The sequence below is a fragment of the Myiozetetes cayanensis genome, unplaced genomic scaffold, assembly GCF_022539395.1.
Source record: "Myiozetetes cayanensis isolate MyiCay16 unplaced genomic scaffold, myiCay2020 scf9, whole genome shotgun sequence".
NCBI lineage: Eukaryota > Metazoa > Chordata > Aves > Passeriformes > Tyrannidae > Myiozetetes > Myiozetetes cayanensis.
The window spans coordinates 7,133,819-7,155,256 of record NW_026088185.1 but is presented as its reverse complement, the minus strand read 5'-3'; the positions used below and the strand labels follow the sequence as shown (position 1 = coordinate 7,155,256).

The following is a 21,438-nucleotide window of genomic DNA, read 5'->3' as shown; positions in this document are numbered from 1 at the left end:
TGGAGTTGCCATATAAGAGCTTAGGGCCATTGCAATCCCATGTTCCTCTCAGCCCTGTGCCAGCACTGAGGTGCCACAGTGTGGTGAGCATGTAAGGACCAGTGAGCATTAAAGTGAAGGAAACAGTGGGAAGGGCTGGGGGGTGAGGCCTGGGTGATGCTTCTCTGGTTTTATCCTGTCAGGTAGCATCAAATTATGTACAACCACAGAAAAATATTAATTACACCAAAGCTTTTTAAGAAACGTCTGTGCCCCAAAAGAAAGCTTCCAGAATGAAGGAGCTGAGCAAGCTAAAACAATATCCTACCTAAACCTCCCCTGGCACAACTTGAGGCCATTTCCTCTTGCCCTATTGCTGTTACTTGCGAGATCAACCCATCTTGCTACAAACATCTTTTCAGGCAGTCTCCCCTGAGCCTCCTTTTCTCCAGAGTAAACAACTCCAGCTCCCTCAGCCATTCCTCAGATGACTTACTTTCTAGACCCTTCAACAGTTCTGTTGTCCTTCTATGGGCATGTTTCAGCACCTCAGTGATTATTGCCAAGCAGGTTTGTAATTGTCAAGTAGGTTTCTAATGTATTTCCAGTTAGTCATTGGCCAGCCAAGGAATTTCTCATGGTGTTTTCCAAGCCAAAAAAATCCCCACTACACTGGTAACATCAGTCAAGAAACTATACAGGCACAGAACAACAGGGACCACATCCCTCCAGTCTCTAGTGCCCTGGCAAACCCCAAGCCCTCCTCCCCAGCCCAGAGAGCTGGGGGCAGGGAGGGGGTAGCCACCTTTGTACACCTCCCCAAAGAAAACCCAGTAGCTCCTTGTACAAAAGGAGCTTGTACACCACACGCTGCTTATAGCTGCTGTGATGACTTCTCAACAGCGCACAATATCACACTCAGTACTTGTAAACAGTCCACTGGTGAATAAAAAACCTGCACATTTTACTAATTGCTGCCTTTGGGGCCCGGAGAAAGCAGTCTGCTGACAAGTGCTGTGCACAGGGTTTGTACACACTGCATCATTTCATCCAGCTCTGATGGGAATCACACTCCCTTAGAGACCGATCTGGTCCTGGGGCGCAATAGGGGGACCAAAGTTGATCCTCCCCACCAGCAGCAGTTCCAAGGGCAGGCAACCTTGGCTGCTCATCAGCTCCAGTTCCTCACACATGGGATTTTTACATTGAGAGTTCCCCAGCCAGGATTAAACCCCTTGGGATCTAAGTACACGCGTGCAAGTGTTTGCAGGAGCAGGTCTGAGGAGCTTGACCCAAAGCCTATTAAAGCTGGTGGCACTATGCCCTTTGATTTCAAGGAGCTTTGACTTGGGACCTGCTGACCTGGGTAGAGTTTGGCCAGATGTTTTATCACTGTTTTAGTTCACCTGGAGGTGGCTGGAGGAGAAAGTCAAATGAACTCCTATTTAGCCCTAAAAATTAAAACAAGACAGAATATTGGAAAGGCACAGTTACCTTGCAGTAACACAGCGGTATGATTACAACAATGATTTTTAAACAAGTTTTTAAACAGTTTTTAAACTAGAATTTTGTAACTAAATTATGAATATCTTTGCAGTGGTTTATGGCTCTTTGTTATTCTAGCCTGGTTTCTAATGCAAGGCTCCACTTTTAACTTCAGCTCTTAAATGAGTGCAGCTCCCCACAAGCTACTTTAAGCTGTGGGGCAGATATTCCACAGGCTGCAAGCACACTGCTGGTGTTCAACTGGATCACTTCATTACATTCCAGCAGGGAATACTCTGGTACAGGTGCACCACTCTCCTGTGTCACAACCTGACAACAAGCCTTGTCTCTGAGCAGCAGCACCTCAGTGTAATGTGGGGATGGGGGACAGGGGGTTAGAGACAGGGAGATATATGTGGTGAGAATTTTGAGCCAGTATTTATTTCTGGGTGCCAAAACAGATTTAATATTTTATTAGTTGTGGAGTTTGTGAGACAGCTGATTATGTTGGGCTCCAGCAAAGCAGTCAGTCTTTTTTTAAATGCAGAGCATCCATTTGAAATGACTACTGCCAGGCACAGGCTAGGCAGGAGATGAAATATTTAGCTCATAAAGCATTTTAGTGTGCAGGGCTGGGGCCAGATGCGGGTGCTGTGATGTTGAAAACTACAGTACCCAAATCTGAGGTGCCTCAGCCCCAACTCAGAAGCCTCAGAGGTGCAGCAGTTGCCCAGAGAGTGGGGCTGTGGGGCCCTCAAGGTCCTCCACCCCCTGCCAGGGTGCAGGAACCTTTGCTGTGCATGGATTGGTTTGGGAGGAGACAACCATCACAGCCTTTCCTGGGACTCAACTTCCCAGATCATGCTGCCTCTTGCACCCTCTTTCCCCAATGTCAGTGGTCAAAAGCATTGTCCTATAGAGGTAAAGAAGGCACTGTCCCTCCATAGAAAATTGTTTTGGATCAAGTTTGACTCTTTGTTGTCATAAGATCTGATATTTATTCTATTAGCTCTTTTTATTATTTACTTTTTAGAGTCTGCTAGATCTTCCTATAATATAGTCCAAACCCTCTAAATACTTGGCATGCCCTGCTCTGTGTGCACATTTTCACCCTGCTGGGGACAACTGCTTGGGTATCCCCAGAGCGATAAAAGCACTTTCTGATAAGACAGATGCTGCATCAATACATTTGCAACGGGGGAAAATGGTGCAAGCTGAACGACAGGAATCACTGTATGGTGTTAGTATTGGCAATGCTGGAATGGTAACCAGACTGGACAATAGCTGTGCTCAAGCTTCAGAGGAGCTTGGGTAAGAAATTGCTAACATACTACTTTCAGGTTAAAATTTGCCACTTAACCTCTGTATCAGAAGACAAAGTTTTAATGAGTTTGTCTAAGGGTAACAGAATAAATGAAATCTGGTTTCTCCCTCCCTCTGATAGAATTTCACAGTTCCTATCCTCTTCCTTCCACCTGCTACCCTTCACAGTTCTTCCATGTCTTCAACCCCCCCTTCAAGCCTTCAGTTCCTCCTCTGTGTCCTATAAACACACAATATCCTACTTTCATTTCTGTACTACTCATATGCTCTTCTGCTTGGCAATGTCTCAGTTTCCTCCCATTTCACCTGTGCCCAGTTTATAGAAACTCCAGCTTCCTTCCGCATCTTCAGACCTGTGATGTGTGGCTGGCCAGGTGGGCAGCAGCAAGTAGCACATGATGTGGTTTAGACAAGGCGCTGCCCAAACAGCCAGTCCATCAGTCCTACGCACCCACAAACACTGGGTCAGATTCTCCCTGCCTTCCTTTCAGAAAGCAGAGAAAATATAATTACTTTTCCCAAGCACTTCTTAAGTTAATTTAAGAACCCATTGACATGGGATGTGGCATTTAAAAAAAAGGGCTCCAAAACTCCATGGATCTGTCCAAATCCAACTGACAACTCAGTCCCCAGTCAGTGGTCACTGGCTGAACCACTTCATCCTCACTCTGTTTCTCACTTAACTTTTTAACTATACATGCAGACACCAGTATTAGGGAGGGCTTTACTGAGTTATGTATTTCTAATTTGGCTGAAGAGGAAAAGGGAAGCCAGGAAAAATATCCTCTGCCCCAGTAGCTCCCGCCCAGCATGCCCATGATCACGTGGTGACTTTACAAAATCTATTTATATGAGCAGTAATCCACTAACTGTGTATGGGTTGGAAAAATGTTACGCAGCCCAAGAAGAATCAATATGGAGATGAAAGACTAGAAAGCCCCAAAGATTGTTGTTGTTGACTAAAATCTCCTGACAATCCAAAACCCTGACATGTCATGACCACCTTGCAATAGGGTATTTTGACAAAGTTTCATAATCAAATCCATGATGCGAAGGAGGTCGCAGTGTCACTGCAACAAACAGCTTTATAGACTAAGCAACAGCTGCTTAAATAAGGGCTCTATTTTCAAAAACTTCATTGATGGAAAAGATGTTCCTTTCCTCAGTTACGGATTTTTCTCCTTTTTACCTAATTCTTGTTTCATCGTGCACTGCTCTCGTATTCTGTGCACAACTGAGATTTACCAGAGCCTTTTCTCAGAGCTCGTATTTTCTTAAAATATTTCCTCAGTGTTTGCAACCAGGTTGATTAAAAGCAAGGACAAGTATGATTACAGTATGCCCAAGCACACGCCATGGAAGTCACTCAGGGCTGCCCTAGTTTTCATCTCTTTTGCTACCAGAAGTACATGACAGTGGGGATTGAATGACTGCTCCAAACCTTAGGGCACAACATTGATTTCTAGATCATGATTATTTTTGGAACATCTCATCTTCCTGCTCTCAAAAAAAGGGTTTGAGGGTTTTTAACTTTAAGTTTAGAATATAAATTTAATGCCTAATACTACTGTCTTGTATGAAGTGATCCTGAATGTTTAAAATATAACATTTAACCCATGGCTATTAGTTTGATTTTGTTGTTGTTGTCACTTGGATTGCATATACTGCTATACCTCAAAGGACAAACACAGAGTTAGTGTATTCACTGAACTCTGTACCCGTTAAAGAATCTCCAGCACTTTGTGATTATCACAGTGAGATATTTGAGGAAACACTTCTTTTTTTTTAAGAAAAAAAAAAGGTAAAATACGCCATTTAGCAGCAGAACTTGAAGAACATGCTCAGTTTCCCTCACGTACTTACGCTTCAGTGTGTCTGGAGTACTTCATTGGGTAGGGGCTGAGTTGCAGTAATTAAATGCATCCAGTCACCAACACTTGTGTAAACACATTGGGAACTACTTAAGCCACCACATTTGCAAAATTTTCCATAAAGAAATAGCATCATTTACTTGAATCTGTCTAGATGCTTAAAAATGTGCTAAAAAGATAATTATGGCAATGTTAGCTCTAAAGGCACTCTGCTCAAATAAATTATATGGAATACGTGGGTATCAATTCTTATCTCCCACAGAGCAACTATATTTACCAGCAAAATAAAAAAGAAGAAACTAGAATCATAGAATCATTTAGGTTGGAAAAGACCTCTAAGATCATAACCAAGAGAGGGAAAATAAATTCCCCATTTCTATACAGCACAAATCCCACTGAATGTAATAGCTGTTAGATGTTTTTGTTTCAATATGTATTAGCCATTAATTCAGAATTAATAGAAAGTTTGTAGTGGAAGTCTATTTGGGCAATTTTAGAAATATTTAAAACAAAATTTGTGCTCTTGGGTCTTTTCAGGTTTTGTGTCCTACAACGGGGGGTGGTGCTGATTCCCTGGAATCCTCTAAACTACCCCTGCTCCCCAAGGGCAGTGAGATCAGTGCCTCTGTGAGTAACCACAGAGCAAAGACACCCAAGGAATTCAGAAGCAGCCAAGAAATCTTTTAAAAGAATTCTGAGCATTAATTATCATTTGAGATGACTATTTTCCAGAAGAGTGGAATTTGACTTCCATCAGGAGGAGGTTGAACATTACAACTAAGGAAGTTTGGCTGAGCCCCAACCTGGGCTCTGTGCTAACAAAGGGGTACACCCTGATTCCCACACATTGGCCTCCGGTCCAGGGCTGATCTTGGTGCCACAGCAATGACTGGGGGTTTTTTGTTCTAAAGAAACCTTTCCAAACAGTGGCTCCCTCCACGGCGTTTACAGAGGTCGAGCACTAAATCGCCAAAGCAGCGCTGCATCTTCATCATGAAGGAAAACTGAAACGGCAGCAGTAAAATCTCCCCAGAGCTCTGGGGAAGAGGCAGCTCCAGCTTTTGCTTCAGTTTATACACGAAACTGACAAATGAGATTGGCAGAAGGGCAGCAGTGAGTCTGAACATGTGTTGGCTCTGAGAGGCCACATGGGCACATTTGGTTTCTGCCACCCCACGGCCCAGCAGCAGCCCTGGTATGGTTTGCACCAGCCTGTGCAGTCAGGCACTTACCTCTTTGTGAGCCAAGACTGTCCTTACCCCCTGTGCAGTTCTGAAACAACCAACCAACCAACCAAATTTTATTTCCTTTTTTTTTTTTCAAATAAGGCATATACCAGCCAGAGAAATATTCCTAATTTATATGCAAGCCCTCTTTTCTTTATTTTTTTATCAGTATCTACCAGCACTAAAGCACGACGCCTGGGCAGACATGAAATCCACAGCCCTGGAAACACCGGGAAGCAGCACAGCGAGGGGATTAACCAAACATGAGGCATTAGAATATTGCAAAGAGGATTGAGAGAGATTTGTGACTGAAAAGCCACCCACCAGAATTACAGTCAGCTGAGAAGCTGGACTGAGAAAAAGGGGATAAATGCTTTGCATTTAGATCTCTGCCAGAATAAACTTTGGGATGTGCACCGCAGACAACATCAGGCTTCCCTGAGACATGAGGCTGCAAACAAAGTAATCTTTCTGCACTGAAAATTATAGCTTTGTGACAGCCAAATATTATCTGGGAAAACAGCAAGAAATCACACTGAAATATGGTCACTGGCATGCCTAAAACAAAGTACCCTGAGGGCAGCACTAAAGCAGTAGCTGTACAAAAAATTCCACACAAAAGGAAATAATACCAAGAAACAAGAAGAACTTCAGGACCTAATCTTCCCATAACATTTCCTTCTCCAAAATAAAAATCACTCTCAGGATTTCCACTCCAAAAAAATATTGAAATTAATTACTGAACATGAAATTGCCTCCCAGCAGAGATAAAGACAGACATCACTGCAGATGAGGTTGTGGATTTGCAGAACAGTGACACACTAAGACCGTGCTCTTCCCAATCTTGTAATGTCTGTGGGACGTTAATGTGCATTATGGGGAGAAGTCACGTTTCAGAGAAATGTTGTAACAACGTTTGTACCTTCAAATTTTCACATTGAGATCAACATCATTATGAGCAAAAACTTCTCCCTTCTTATCCTCCCCTGCCTTGCTTTCACACTCAGCTTTGACTTCATGTGCTTTATTTCTATCTACAAGTCTTCTCTCCTTCCTCCTAGCAGGAGACAGGAGGGCATCTCAGCTTTGTTCAGAGTAAATCATCCTGCCTCTAAGAACTTGTATGTTCCCTGAAACGTGCCCTTCATGTGTCTTATGGACAACGCTAAGAATGGGTGTGAAATGGAGAGTTTTTCCCAATACCTGCAGGAACTCCCCAAACCACCTTTCTCTGTAAGATCAGTTTCTTCACTTGGAGAAGTAAAACAGTACAAAGATGTGACGGGGGAACTCCTGTTGCCACGAGAACAACAGTAATGGCTCTTGCTATTTTAAGAGCCTGGTCCACTTCTTTCAATCTTCCTTGAGGGCAGGCATGCACCCCCTCACTTTAGGGAGATTACAGGTAGCCCACAGAGAGACCACCAAAGCCTCTCCCTGTGCTGCAAGCTGAACTGGTCAGGGCACTAATGAGGTGAGCAATAAAACCGGCTCCCTCTGAGCACAAAGCAAATGGATTTTCAAAAAGGAAATGAGCCAGAAGATGCCTTAGAAGGAAGCTGGGGTAGTGACTCCCTCAGAGGCTACATTAAAGCAAAGACAGGGCACTGAAGGATACAGATGCTGAGGATACACATCCCTTGGGGAGATTTATGGGTGACTGAATCAGAGCCATTGCTGCTGCTGAAGAATTCCATTTCCCTAAATTGCCTTGCTGGCTGAGATCAAGCCCTCTGTACTTTTTCTCACACACCAACATCACTTTTTGCAGCAAAAATGGCAAATAAATTCTTTTATAAAGTCACAAAATTACTTCAGCTGTCACTGAAATGAGAAGATAAATTTGAAATTAATTTTCAGAAGAGCCTAATTTACCAACAATGTCATCATGATTATCTCAAATAATAAATATTTTGATACCCATAGACATTATTCAACACCCAAATGATCTAATTATTTTATCTGAGATACCATTCAACATTAGACATCCTTTCCACTGTATCATGAGATTTTCAGCTGCACCATCTTCAAATCAGAACTCTTGTACACAGTGAAATTTATGACAATATATGGATCAAACAGTAAGATGCAGTAACCTTTTCTGGAGGTCATACATAGAAATATTACCTATGACCGTATTATAGCAAAAAAGAAAATAATGAATTTCATTCATTGTATAGATAGACTCTTATACCCATGACTTCGCAATTTGATTTCAAGAGAAGAAAAATAACTTTTAACATTGAACAAGTACTTTATCCCGAGGGACAAAACTGTCTTGAGAACATCATCAACACTGCAGAACAATTCCACTGAAATAAATGTTAGTTCTGGGTGGTCTGTGTAACAGTGACTGTACACTGAGAGATTCAACAGAGCATGAGAGCACGTTTCAGGAGCCTTTTTGGACTAGAGTTCTGCTTTCAAGTCTCATTTTTCCCTATTTCTAATTAATTTTATTATATCCATTCCTACCTTAAACATAGCATTGGAAAGAATATTTCAGTTGGAAAATGGCATTAGCTTGCTACACATTTATTTCATTAAGGTGGGTCTTTGCAGAAAAACTATTTCTGAGCACACGTAGAAAAATTTTTATGACTAAAAAGACTCAAAGTATGTGATCTCATAATATGCATCGTTCTAAACAACCTATTGAAGCTTACAATCTACTGCTAAAAAAGTTAAAAATTGAGCTGGTACATCACTAGCATACGATTTGAACTAGTAGAGAGTTTGTGGAGTAAGTTTTGGAACAAGATAACACCAGGATTGATACCTTGGGTTTAGTGGTCATGTTAATTGAGAGATAGAGCTCACCTTTGACAGGTGGTGGGTGCACTTGTAGGTTTGGGGCAAGTCAGATGCTAGAGCAAAAATAAACACCCTGAAGTGCACTGCCAATATGCACTGAGAGGGGATGCCTGAGCATTGGGTTAGGCAAAGACAAACGAGATTTAGACTGCAAGAAAAATGGGATCTAAGGCAAAAACATTTTTATAGAAGCCTGCCAAAATAACCCAAAGCTACAAAATTCATCACTGGAAGTTTGATGGTAGTAGCTCCAATCTCCATCCATCTTCCAGTAAACTCTGGCTTACAGAAGAGCACATCTTGGTCGGTATTAACTGATGCTGTCTTTGTTTCAGGCAGAAATGCACATGAGAAAAAAGTCATAAACTAGTATGTAAGAATTAAACCACTCTGGACCAGCACATCCACCATGTAGCATCAGACATCCTGTATCTTTTCAGTTTGGAATACAGCCCCAAGCTTTGACAAGGACAGATACACACAGACATATATATGTATACACACACACAGAGTAGGTTATTAGAGTACAGAATTGTGATCCAATAGCTAATAAACCTGAAAGGTGCCTTGAAGGGAGTTTCAGCATGATGTTACGTGGTTATGTTTTGATAAAGTAGTTAACAGAAGAAAGGTAGTATAACATCTGAGAGACAACTGGAACACAAAAAAAAAAAAAAAAAAAAAAATATCCAGGAAGGTCATCCTATCCCAGGTGATCTGCCAACAACCCTAGAGCTTAATACTGGAACTTCACTCCTACTAATGTGAATAACTTGTCACTCTCTTTCTGGTTGTCCTTTCCTCCCCTTGCCCTCAAGTCAGAAGTCTGCTTTTCAATGTCTGAATCAAATACTGTTCATCTTGCACAGTTTGGAGTTCAAGATTGTCTCAATTTAAATGAGACAAGGGTCTTTTGCTGAGGATGGATTAGGAGGAAAAGACCCAAACTTCTCTTTCCAAGCAATTATAAATCCAAAATTAAGAGGTTTCGATTGAAGGAAAACAAATTATGGAAAAGGGAAAATAACAGCCCTTTATTAAAAGGTATGTGTGTATTAACAGGAACACGAAAAAAAACCAAGTAAAATAACTAAGTAATACTCCTATATCCACCAATAATCCCCTTAAAGAACAAAACCGATAAACCGGCAAAAGGAAAATAGTTCAATTTCTTGCACCCTTTCATGCAGTTCCAACCACAGTCAGCAGGGGGCGCCGTTGGGTCACTGGAGATGCAAAATTTGTAATGTCCTGTACCATTCACCAGGTGGCGCTGTTGGGTCACTGAAGGTGCAAAAACTTGTAGTGTCCTATTGTAGTCACCAGGTGGCGCTGTTGGATCACTGAAGGAGCAGAATTTGTAATGTCCAGTGCCTGTCACCAGGCGGCGCTGTGAGATCCTTGGCTGCCGCCAGGTGGGGGGGGGGGAAAGAAGGGGAAGGAAAAAAACAACAGCAATAAAACAGAAAGTTCTCCCAGTGGAAGAAAACTCACAAACTTCAGCTGACTAGGGTCCGTTGTAAGCAGGGCCTGCAGCCAGCCACAGCTGAGCCAAGAGCAGCAGCCAGAACTCCCCTCCGACAGGAAAGAGACAAAGGAACCCGGCAGTGTCTGCAGCCCACAGCAGGCTCCTCTCCAGGTAGAGAGACTGCGCTCTCCCCCCAGCCTCCACCCCCTTCCAGTCACACACCAGCCAATTCCCCCCCCTGTGTTGTCAAGGAAACTAATCTTGGCCATTAGTGGACTGGGGCCAATTCTTTTGTTCAACTAATGGCCCATATACAGAGCACACACACACACACACACACACACACACACGGCAGGGGGAAAGGAAAGAAAAATTCCTTGCTAAAAATCGGAACTATGACAAAGATCCTACTCGTATGTGGCATGACCTCTGACTAGCTGGAAAGATTTACTCAAATACAGGCTCTGTGATGAGAGGCCAACAACGGGATGCAGTTTTCACAGTAAAACTTGTGTCACTTAGCTTCAAAACAAGCCTGCATTTATTGAACTAAAGGAGTTCAGTGGTACAGCCAAGAGCTCAAAAACACACTGAGTCTGACAAATTCTTTTCAGCCAGCGTCAACAGTACCCACAGACAGACAGGCATTTCAAGCCTCAGCTCTTCTGAATCAGAGAGGATGAATCAAGATGAATCGTTTCAGCCAAACAAGAATATTCAGTGTTTTTGTCTATCTCATCTATGAACAGCATTGCATACTACCAGTAAATAAATAACTGCTTAATGCCTGCCACCTGTATCGCTTGCCACCTCCTTACCCATCTGCCTGCATGTGTACAGGGGAGTCTCTCAGAACCCCATACATTCTGTTCTCACAACTGTACCCCAAGTGGACAACTAGATTTACTTTTTAACCGTGGGGAACTGAGGGACAATGAGGAGGAATGGGTGTGGAAGTTTGGAAAACGTGTAGGCTCAATGTGTGTGTGCAATAAAAGGCGATGCAGAGCAAAGGGAGCTGGCTCTGCACAAGCAGGGGTTGCACTGGGCACATGTAATTATTCTGTGCCATATGGCTCTGCGTTGCAGGGATGTGTCACCTCCCTTGGAGTTGGCTCTGGTGCCTTAGCAGAGTGTGGCTTTGTGGGTGCAGGCATGGCCAACAACCAGGCAGGCAGAGCTGCTGGGATTGGGAGAAGGAATAAGGTCTCTGTTGTACAATAATTCCTCTCACTGCTATTGGTGTCAGGTGGGAAACATTGATTTGTCCAAGATCACCCAAGCAACTTAGAGAACAGAACCAGAAAACTTCCCCTTCAGTTTGTCCTAGTCATTTCACAGAGCACGATTTCATATAAAGAAGAGATGAATTTGCATTTGCATGACAGAATTATCAATTATTTCACTAGACCCATGACCCAAGTTTTAAGATTCTGAAACCAAATAACCTTTCTTCAGCGCCTGAACTTACCCTTTGAGCTTCATCAGTCACATTTTTCTATGCCAAAAGAAAGACCCTAGGGCACTACCTCTTGTTTATGGCTGTGAACAACCTGCTGCCCAATTTACTACTGGTTTGATTTTAATTAATAAAGAAGTTAATAAGGTTGTTTTTTAAAGTCTTTGGACAGAATTGATTTAAAGTATACTATATAGAGACCTACTGTAAGTAAAAATAACTTTGAATGAAGATGTATCTGTTGAATTTACTTCTGAGATTCCCTGCAAGCTCACAAAACAAGCTCTCTATTTCAAACATGACAATAAATTAAGGACTTGCATTTGTGGATATAACATATTATTTCATAGATAGCACACAAGGTTATCTTATCATACTGTCATGATATTTGTTTGATGTTCATATAAGGGCACAGTTAAGAAGAGAGCGTTCATCACCTTTTTATTAAGGTGACAAAAAAATGAGAACCATCTCTCCCTTGCAAGAAGTTTGTTTGGAAATAATTTGAAACACTAGCCCCCTTCTCAGGAGAGGCAGCAAAAATATCTCTTCTATCATCTTACAAGAGTAGCCTGCGAGCCACGTTAATCATCTTGGAGAGAAATTTATAACAACATATGGGAGACTTGCCTCACTATTATTAGAAGTTGCAAGTTTCATACGTGTTCGTCAACTAATTTAAGGGTTTGAACATTATACCCCAAGTAATAAGTGCTATAACAGGTCATTTGCATCCAGGAAATTATTTTTGGAAGAAGCTCCTGCTTAATGCAAAAGGGCAAAGGCCACTGGAACTTACAGTGAAGAGTTGACTTCTCTTGGGGCCTGAGCCACACAGCCTTTGTAAGTCCATTTGATCTTTTAATTCAGCTTCAAAGGATTTCCATAACACTGCCTTTGGAATATTATGTCTTTAGTGATATTTTGCCAGGTTTAAATGGTATTTGCTCATGGCTTTGTGTATGTGCTTGTTAAAGCTCAGAATTGCCCAAAAGATTTGATCTCTACAACCAGCACTGTGACTTTTCTGAACCTTCACTATACTTCAAATTTAGTACTGTTATTTCATCCCTTGAAAGAAGAAAGCCACTTTATGCTATAAAATCTCTGTGCTTGGCTCTGTCAGTATTATAGGTATGAATAAAGAATTTAGTGAAAAAACATTTGCATCTCTTTGGATATCCATACAGCTTCTCAGTCCTCCCTAGCAGAAAACTAGAAGCAAGATTTTGTGCTCCACCCCCACCCCTCCCCAGTGGATTTGATGGTGTTAGAAATGTTTACACAGGCACATTGATGATCATGCCATCACACTGCAATAGTATCCATACCCCACCCTCACCCCAAAATCAAGATCCCACAGACTCAGTGCTACAGCCAGGAAAGGACATTTTGGGAGGTTCTCAGCCACTTCTGAAAGTTGTCACTGAGTGCAAGCCAAGTGAAAAAATTCTATTTATTTAAGTTGCGAAACACTTTTTTTTTTTTCCCCTCTTTAGCTTTAAATATATTTATGCTGCTCCTACGTTCATGCACATAGGAGATGGAAAGTAAATTTATTCTAGTTTAGTTCCTGAAAGCTGAGCATGCAGCAGGCAATATCTCAGGTGGTGGTGTATGCACTGGGTGTATGCTACACCTCTGGGGAACAGTAAAGATAATGGCAGACTTTTCTTTCAACCTGTAAGGAAGGTAGATTTAAGACCTCATATAGAAAATCAAAGTTTCTGTGCCACAATCTCACCATTGAGAAACTTTGGGGATCTTATCTGCTGTTAAATTACACTTGAGGGATGTCACTGATGAAAGGTTTTAGTGTTCTAATTATCAGCCCAGTAAACTCAAATGCAGTATTTAAAACTATGACACGATTTAAAAACAGCTTAATAATGCATTGCTCAGGCAAATTTAACCTGTGCAAATGTCTTTTGAGATGCAAAAAACTGCCATGTCACAGAAGCAGCCAGAACCCCCCAAAGTGAAATAATTTAGTGTTGATTTTAAGAGCCACAGTTCTCCTGAGGTTTGGCCATAGCTAGACTGGAAATGCTTTGGGAAAAATGCTTTTATTCTGCCTTCCAGTCAGACAGATGTGTAGAGCAAACTGTTCAGCTGGGAGTACTGAACACACAGTCAGCCAGGAGGAACAACTGAATTACCTGAAAAGCTTACAGGGTTTTATGTTTCTTATTCTTTAAAAAAACTGTTACTGTTTAAAGAGAATGCCACTGTGAATAGCTGAACCAAAAGCTTCTCTTCAACGTGCAGGTGTTTTTGTAACTTCTGAACATGAGTAAATATATTACAACTATAGTTTCTCAACAGGTGTAAAATCAATATGTTGCCTTGCCTGAAATGTTGTAGACATTTGCAGAGTATTGTTGTTTATTCCATCTTCAGAGAAAGGAACTCCTCACAAAGCAACCCTAGAGAAGGGAAACAAAAATGGTACAGGGCTGAAGAACTGAAAAAGCAGAGAAAGAATATGATAAATTATCTAAAGTTATGCATGGAACAGAAGAAGCAAATGAGAAATCGCTGATTACTCATAAAAATAAAAAAAGTATAATAGACCATATAATGAAATGCAAAGGAAAGACATTCCATAGTGGTTAAAATTTTTGATCTCATGCTTTGACACTGAAGTTAGTCCTTAGTAGAGCTCAAGGTGGAGAGCTGAGGTGGCAGATTGTTTTGCAGGCTTGCTGAGATTTCTTATGGATTATGCAATTTCCTAGTACCCATGATTTTGGTAAAGAAAGGGAATTTTAGAGCAGACTTAAAGGACCTAGTTCTCTGATTCCACAGCCTCAACAAAAATGGGTTGATTACTAATGAAACAGAAAAGCACCTATTTGATAGAACACACAGCTTAAAGACAGTTCCACTGGAAAACAAAAGACACTGGTGAAAAACAGAGGCAAGAATGGACAGTTAAAAGAGGGAACAGCAGCTCAAGGAGCAGTTTGCACTCCCTGCAGGGGAGTATGTTCCTCTTCACACCTCTGGGTAAAACCATGTGAATCTGATGAAAAAGACGCCCATAAATAGTATGGCACCACCTATTAGTAAGCACAGAAATATAAATAAACTGAATGTTATTGCTTAAGACACTAAATGGCTAAACTAGATCCAAGAATTCAGCCCTGAGGGCCAGCAGTGAGATATTGAAAAGATATTTGCACGACATCTTTAAAAAAAGCAGAGAAAGCTCACCATGCTTGTTTGAATCGTAATGAAAGCCACCTGAACTCCTGGCTCATGATGGGTTTTGTCCTATGGATGCCAAGCCTGCTCTGGAGCCATGTGACTCCTCAGTCACTCCCCAGAACCGCCCCGAGCCCCACTAGCTCTCTTGTTGATTACTAATTCTTAGCCAGACTTGTGTTTTATTGTGGTTCTCTACTAAAACACCCACTCTGATCATTTGTAGAATGTCAAAAGAGGTTTTTCAGAAAAAAATCAAACCAAACCCACAATATTTTATAACGGCTGCTGCGGCTGCCATGGAAATTTGTGAACAGAGTATCTGGATGCGAACTGTGATGGATATTTCCCCTTTGCTGTGTTACCAGTTGTAAGTAACAATGAGCAAGCTTTTGAGCAGAAAACCTCTATTTTGGTTGAATATCTAACTAAAACACACACACACATATATATGTATGTGTACATCCCTCCTGCCCATTATTGGGAAATTAAAATTTACCACACTGCTTTATCAGAGTTATTACTAGAAATCATTAGATCCATCAATTAAAGTTTAGAATTAGCAAAGCAGCCAACTGCACAATTCAATAGTTAACAATTACTTTTCCTTTGTTCTAGAGGCTTTGGACAAAATGACAAAATGCTTCAATTTCTTAATGTTGAGCTACTTTGGTAAATTGTAGGAAGTATAACAAGGTAATTTGAAGTAGTCAATTTTATTTCCATTTTGCACTGCATTCTTCATAGTATTATCCATCTCTTTTAATCGATATGAACTACAAAGTTTGGTCACATTATTATATTTTTAATTGGTTGTAAGTTCAGTTTTTGTATGCAGCACGACTTTTTTCTTTATTTCTTAAAATTTCAGAAGCAGTTGTGAACTACTCCTTGAAGTACCTCAGATTTGTGTACTGAAAATATCCTGGTACAAAGTTCACTTGACATAAAAAAAGCTGTGTAGTTATCACAAAATCAGTAGTAAGCAAATAATTCTGTTTCTATTAATCTGGGTACCCATGGGATACTTTTTTTCTATTAACTCTTCCAGATCTACTCATTAAAAGCCATTCCCCAGCCTTCAATAATAAGATTATACCTATTCCAGCTGGTTCTGTGCTAGGACATCTTAAAACTAAACTCTGAAGCGACATCTCCTGTAATATTTCAGATTTTTTGTGTGAATTCTGTTTTTTAAGCATCCTTTCACTTATTTGCACTGTCAGTAGAGAGTAGGAAATCTTGACATCGTTTCCATGAGTGTAGGGCATATACCCATGGATACAGCAGTGACAGTCAGGCTCTTTGCTACAACCCAATGAAGAGTTAATTCCTAAATAGCTTTCTATCTCTGCAGAATGAGAGAGGGGGTTTGAAAGTCTGTTACTGAAGGAAAAAAAAAAAACACCAAATAGTCAATTCCTTTATGATTTATCCTTGTTTCTCATCAACCAGTTGGCTCATGCTGGGAATTAGCAGACTGATGGGAGAAGAAAACTTGCAAGTCCCAAGCAAACTTGTAAATTTTTAAAGTATCAGCCTTTAATCTCTAAGGAACTGTAAGAGTCTGCTATAGGAGCCAGAGACAATTCCCAAGAGGAAAGGGCACTAAAGCTAATCTTTTAGTCAGTATAGGCAGCTTTTCTTCAGCTGATGCTCTTATGTGATGCTTCATAATGGAACTCATAAACAGGAAACATCTTTACTACATCAACAGGGAGCAAACAACACATAAGGAAAGATATAAATAAAGGAAATGGAGTAAAATCTGGGTTTCTTCTTCCCTTGGATGCCTCAACACCTTTAAACAGTTGCACTAATTATGTGAAAACCCTCCAAAAGTACCTATTTTATTACAAAACTTAGCATTTATGTTCTTTTCCTCCAAATGAGAATCAAATACATAAAGAAGTTTTACTCAGTCTCAGATCTGTGCTTTTTTCTTCTAAAACCCTAAAGCAGATAACACGATTTCCTGCCTCTGCATTATTTTACAGGGTTATTTCACAGATACCACCTGATTTTTGGGGTCTTACTTTAAAAGAAGCAGTTTCCTCAGAAGCAGCTTCCTCCTTTTGTGCCTACTTTTTGTCATTACACATTTATGACATTAAATGACTTAGAAAGGTTTGATACCTTACGTTTCATCATAAGAAATTAGCTGATTAATTTTTTTCTCTATGGGGTTAATGAAAATTTACATTACCAGTATTTTTAACACCAGGATTAAAGCAGGTAGCCTAGCTCTCAGCTGTAAATGAAACAATTCTGCTGATGGATATGCCAGATTCAAAGGTTTTCTCGTGTGACTGCAGATCTGAATGTTGTTCTTTGATTTCTTTGCCACCACTTCTCACTCAATCATAGAGTCACTTGCTTTAAATTAACCTGTCCAAAGCTGACCGTAGATCAGCAGAGGGCAGAAAGGAAAGGAGAAGCTGCCCCATAATTTCATCTTATTGTTGGCATCAGATGGAATTCACCTTTCTCGAAGGAGGAAAATGGTCCTTATTGATGAGCCCCAGCAGGGCTGATTGACAGAGCTTTAAACTAGAGTTGAAGGGAGAGGGCATAATATCAGGATTGCCTGTGACAAGCTGTGGGACAACCCACAAAGGTTAGAGGGACAGGATGCAAGTGAGGGCCCCCAGTCGGTGGCTCCAAGACACACTGGCTATGCCAGAGCACACCTGAAATCTTACAGAGATGAGCCAGGGGCTCCTGAGGAACTGGAGCCAAGAGGGAAACACCAGTGAAATTCTTCAGATAGCCCAGGTGAGGTGCCTCTGCACCAGAGGAGCTGGAAGCTGCTGTGACCCGGTTGACATGACTAAACTTGGTGGGAGGAATGACATGACTGGGGTACAGTTATTGACAGCTGCAGGGGGGAGATAGGGAAGAAAGGAGAGGCCAAGGGGTTGCCCTCTACATGAGAAGATGGGTAGAGTGTGAAGAGCTGTCTCTAAAGAATGGCCATGAGCTGGTTGAAAGCTTAAAGGTAAGAATGAGAGACCAAGCCAAGGGACCTTGTGGTTGGTGCCTGCTATGGGCCCGATGAAGGGGAGCCCATTGACAAAGCCTGTTGCTCCAGCTACAGGAGGCATTGCACTCACAGGCTCTTGTCCTGCTGAGAGGCTTCTGCCTTGACATCAGCTGGGACAGCAGCAGGCAATCCAGGAGACTCCTGGAGTGCATGGAGGAAGGATAACTTCCTACACCAGGTAATAACAGCCCTACCAGAGGGGAGGTGATGGACCTGATGGTCACCTGTGTGGGTGGAAGAGGGAAAAAAAGGTTATTCTTACCTCTGTATACCACTGTACTGCTGTGATTCTGCTTATCCTTATAGACAATCAGGTACCAGGAGTTACAGGCTGTTCCCATTCAGCCTGGGTATTCAGGAGAGGAAAAACCACAGTGTGGGACCAAAGCAAAGGAAGCACACAGGCCATAGGAAAGGCATCAAAGGAATAGTTTGACAGCAGGAGCCAAATTTATCCCACATATAGATATCTCCTGATCAAAAAAGTTGATTAATTCAGTCCATGGCACTGGGGAATATTAAATGAGTCAAATTCACTGCAGTTTGCAAAGCTGTGTTTCCCTGTTCTTTCAAGAACATCTGCTAGCTTTTAACCTGTTATGTGTTGGAGGGAAAAAAAAAAAAAAAAAAAAAAAAAGGAAGGAAAAAGAAGCAGGAAGAGTAAAAAGAAAGAAAAAGAGCAGTGGCACTCCCTTCCCAGCAGATGCCATTCCAGAACACCCCAGCAGAGGACAGGGCACTCATATAAAATCACTGACCTCCTGGGATGAAAATTCCCTTCGAAGAGCTGTGCCTTGGTGAAAATACAAGCATTTTCATAGCTGGAGATGAAGTATTTTGGTATTTCAAGCACTTTCTGCAAATGCACGAGTGAAACCTCCTCAAGGACGGTAACGACTCCTTAGAGCAATTCAAGTTTTCCCATCAGAGATGGAGCTGACACAGCTATTTTAAAAGACATTGAAGATAAAAGTCAGGATGAATGTCAGGAATTTTTGGTAAAAGCATAAAAGCTAAAACTGTAAAGAAAAAATAGCATCCTTTAACAAGGGCAGAACCCTTAGAATTAAGTAGGTATTTAACAGGGCTCTTTTGTAAGATATAGAGACACCACAGCAAAGGCTGCAGAACAAAATCCTGAATACAAAAAAACTCAAAAAAACTGGAGGCTTTCACTATAACTGCATCCTTCCTTAAATGTTTTTAATGAGCCTAATAGGTTTTCCTATCTGTTTACAGAGTTCAATTGCACTGGTGTATCTGGTTGGTTCTGGAGCTACACGTATCGGAACATGCAAAAGAGGAAGAAGCAACAGGGCATTTTTGGCCCATTCCACAAGTACAGTTATGCACACAGAAGCTGCTGGAGGGAAGGAGATGGCCAGAAGCTGAAGGCAACCCCATATGACCTCCCCAAAGCTCACATTCAGCAGCATCTCTTGGGCAAGCTGGGAGATGCCTCACAGGCTGAAATGGCCATGGCAGCCTTCAGCCACCAGTTTTCCCTGCTTCCTTCATTTTATCCATTACACTCTTACATACCATGGCTTGTGAGACTCCTCTTAGCAGGCAGAACTCTCTGGTGTCTCCCAAAGCTCCCGAGTGGAGGAAATCATCTGCCAGACAGAGTGACACCTTGTCTTGGTACTCAAACTGCAGAGGCAGATTCAAGTATGCCTTGGGGGAGACTACTTAAAATCCCAAATTGCTGAACATCAGGGTTTTTCTGGGAAAACAACCTGACAGCAGGAGTTGAGAAGAAGCTGCAGCACACCCCACCCAGATGCAAAGGCATCCATACCCTGCACCATGTGTGCTCTTCTCCTGTGTGAAATAAGATACCTAAAACTCAGAACAGGGAAAACCAAGACGAACGTATTTATTTTTTGGTAAGTTTAAGGAATTAATTACTCATACCATTAACATGGATGAAGCTGACTTCCAGTAGCTGATTCAGCACAATGTTTAGAAGGTTGTATTTGACTACATTTTTAGAAATAACAAAAAAAAAAAAAAAAAGGGCATAGCAGAGGAAAAACTCAGGGCATTTGTTACAGAGCAAGAATTCACACTAGTTATAGGTTTCATATTTTACCTGATGGTAATAAGTTTAACTTTAGAAGTTCTTACTTTTGCCTTACAGTAGCTGCATTTATATAATGTGATTGGGCTGATGTTTTCATTGGCTTTCTGTCATTTTAAGAGTTCTTTCTAGGTGTTTTACATGCATGACCTTGTATCTGCTTTGAGGTTCAAAGTAAAGCATTTATCTTGTGATTCAGGTGGTATCTGGTGAGTTAACAAGGCTGGGATCATAATTATGCACCTAAAACACCTTAACTCAATTATATTTAATTATATATCTGCTGGGTTTTATTCAAATTTAACTGTTCCAATCAAAATAACTTCAGAAACATTATTTACAGCTTACAGAAGTTAAGAGAGAGATGAATCCAAAAAGAATTAAAAAGGAGTTTTCTATCCATTTTAACATGCTATTCTAGAAATTAGTCTTTGTGCTGACAAAAGTGAGAGAAAAGGTGACTCAAACAGTATCTTCCTCAGCAGCTCAGGAGGAATGTTCTTTCTTCCTTATAAGCAAACCAGGGAGAGAAGCCAACTGGTTCAGAGGTAGGACTTGACATCAAAGGAGAACAGCAATCACAGACTTACAGTGCATTTCAGAGCACCTTTTTTCCTAAAGTTCGACCTTCAGAGATGAATAAATTATGAAAACTCTTTAACTTAAACAACAGAATAAAGAAAAGTGAATTTCTGTTCCTGCAGACTATAAGAAAGTGTTTGAAAATCTAGCCTAGAGCAGGATGAAGCTGTCTGATTTCTGGCAAGCTTATAACCCATGTCCCTTTCCTCCCTCCCCGTCAGGAGAGCAGCTCCCTCATACTCCTGCAACTCTCCCTTTTCTCAGAAATGTCCTGGTTCCCTTCCATATCCTCTTGGTCCACCCCCAAAACAAGCTCAACTCCCAGCCTGCTCCCTCTCTGTGTTCTCTGGGTCGCTGGCCCGGCACAGGATGACAGGCTGTGAATGGTCCAGAGTGCTCAGTGTGCTGAGTGATGCCAGAGGAGCACAAGTTGATTGGCTGATGAGAGGTTGCCAAAAAGGATGGGTAATGGTTGGGCTCTGTTTACCTTCTCCTGAGGGAGGTCATTAGTAATCTCCTTTTGCTCTGCACAGTCACTGTTTTTCCATAAAACTCACAGTAACAGTGTCTTTTGAAACCTCTGTATCAGTCAAATCTTAGGGGGTGGGTTTGGTTTTTTTTTCTTTTTTTTTTTTCTTCTTTTTTTTTTGATTTTCCTGGGAGCATAAAAGCTCCTGGTAGAGAGTGGAGGGAGGAGAAAAGAGAGGAGAAGTTACCAGGTAGACAGACATGTGCCGTTTTCCTTTAGAAAGCAACATTCTTGCATTGCTTGATCTTGGGGGCCTGAGCCATGATCTTCGCACAGTCAGAATTGGGAATACTATTCACTATTGGCAGGTACAATGGGTAGAATGACACAAATCTCAAAGATAACATTAAAATGCCATAAAGTTCAGTA

At 41.4% G+C, this 21,438-nt stretch overlaps 1 long non-coding RNA gene across 1 annotated transcript; it reads right to left on the bottom strand.

Annotated features, from left to right (window-relative positions):
- Nucleotides 1-13,823: 13,823 nt before the first annotated feature.
- On the bottom strand, nucleotides 13,824-21,189 carry LOC126652887 (uncharacterized). The gene is made up of 3 exons (XR_007632068.1): nucleotides 21,028-21,189; nucleotides 18,634-18,820; nucleotides 13,824-14,051 (listed from the first exon to the last, which is right to left on the bottom strand). It is a non-coding gene; the product is annotated as an uncharacterized LOC126652887 (long non-coding RNA).
- Between the last annotated feature and the right edge of the window lie 249 nt (nucleotides 21,190-21,438).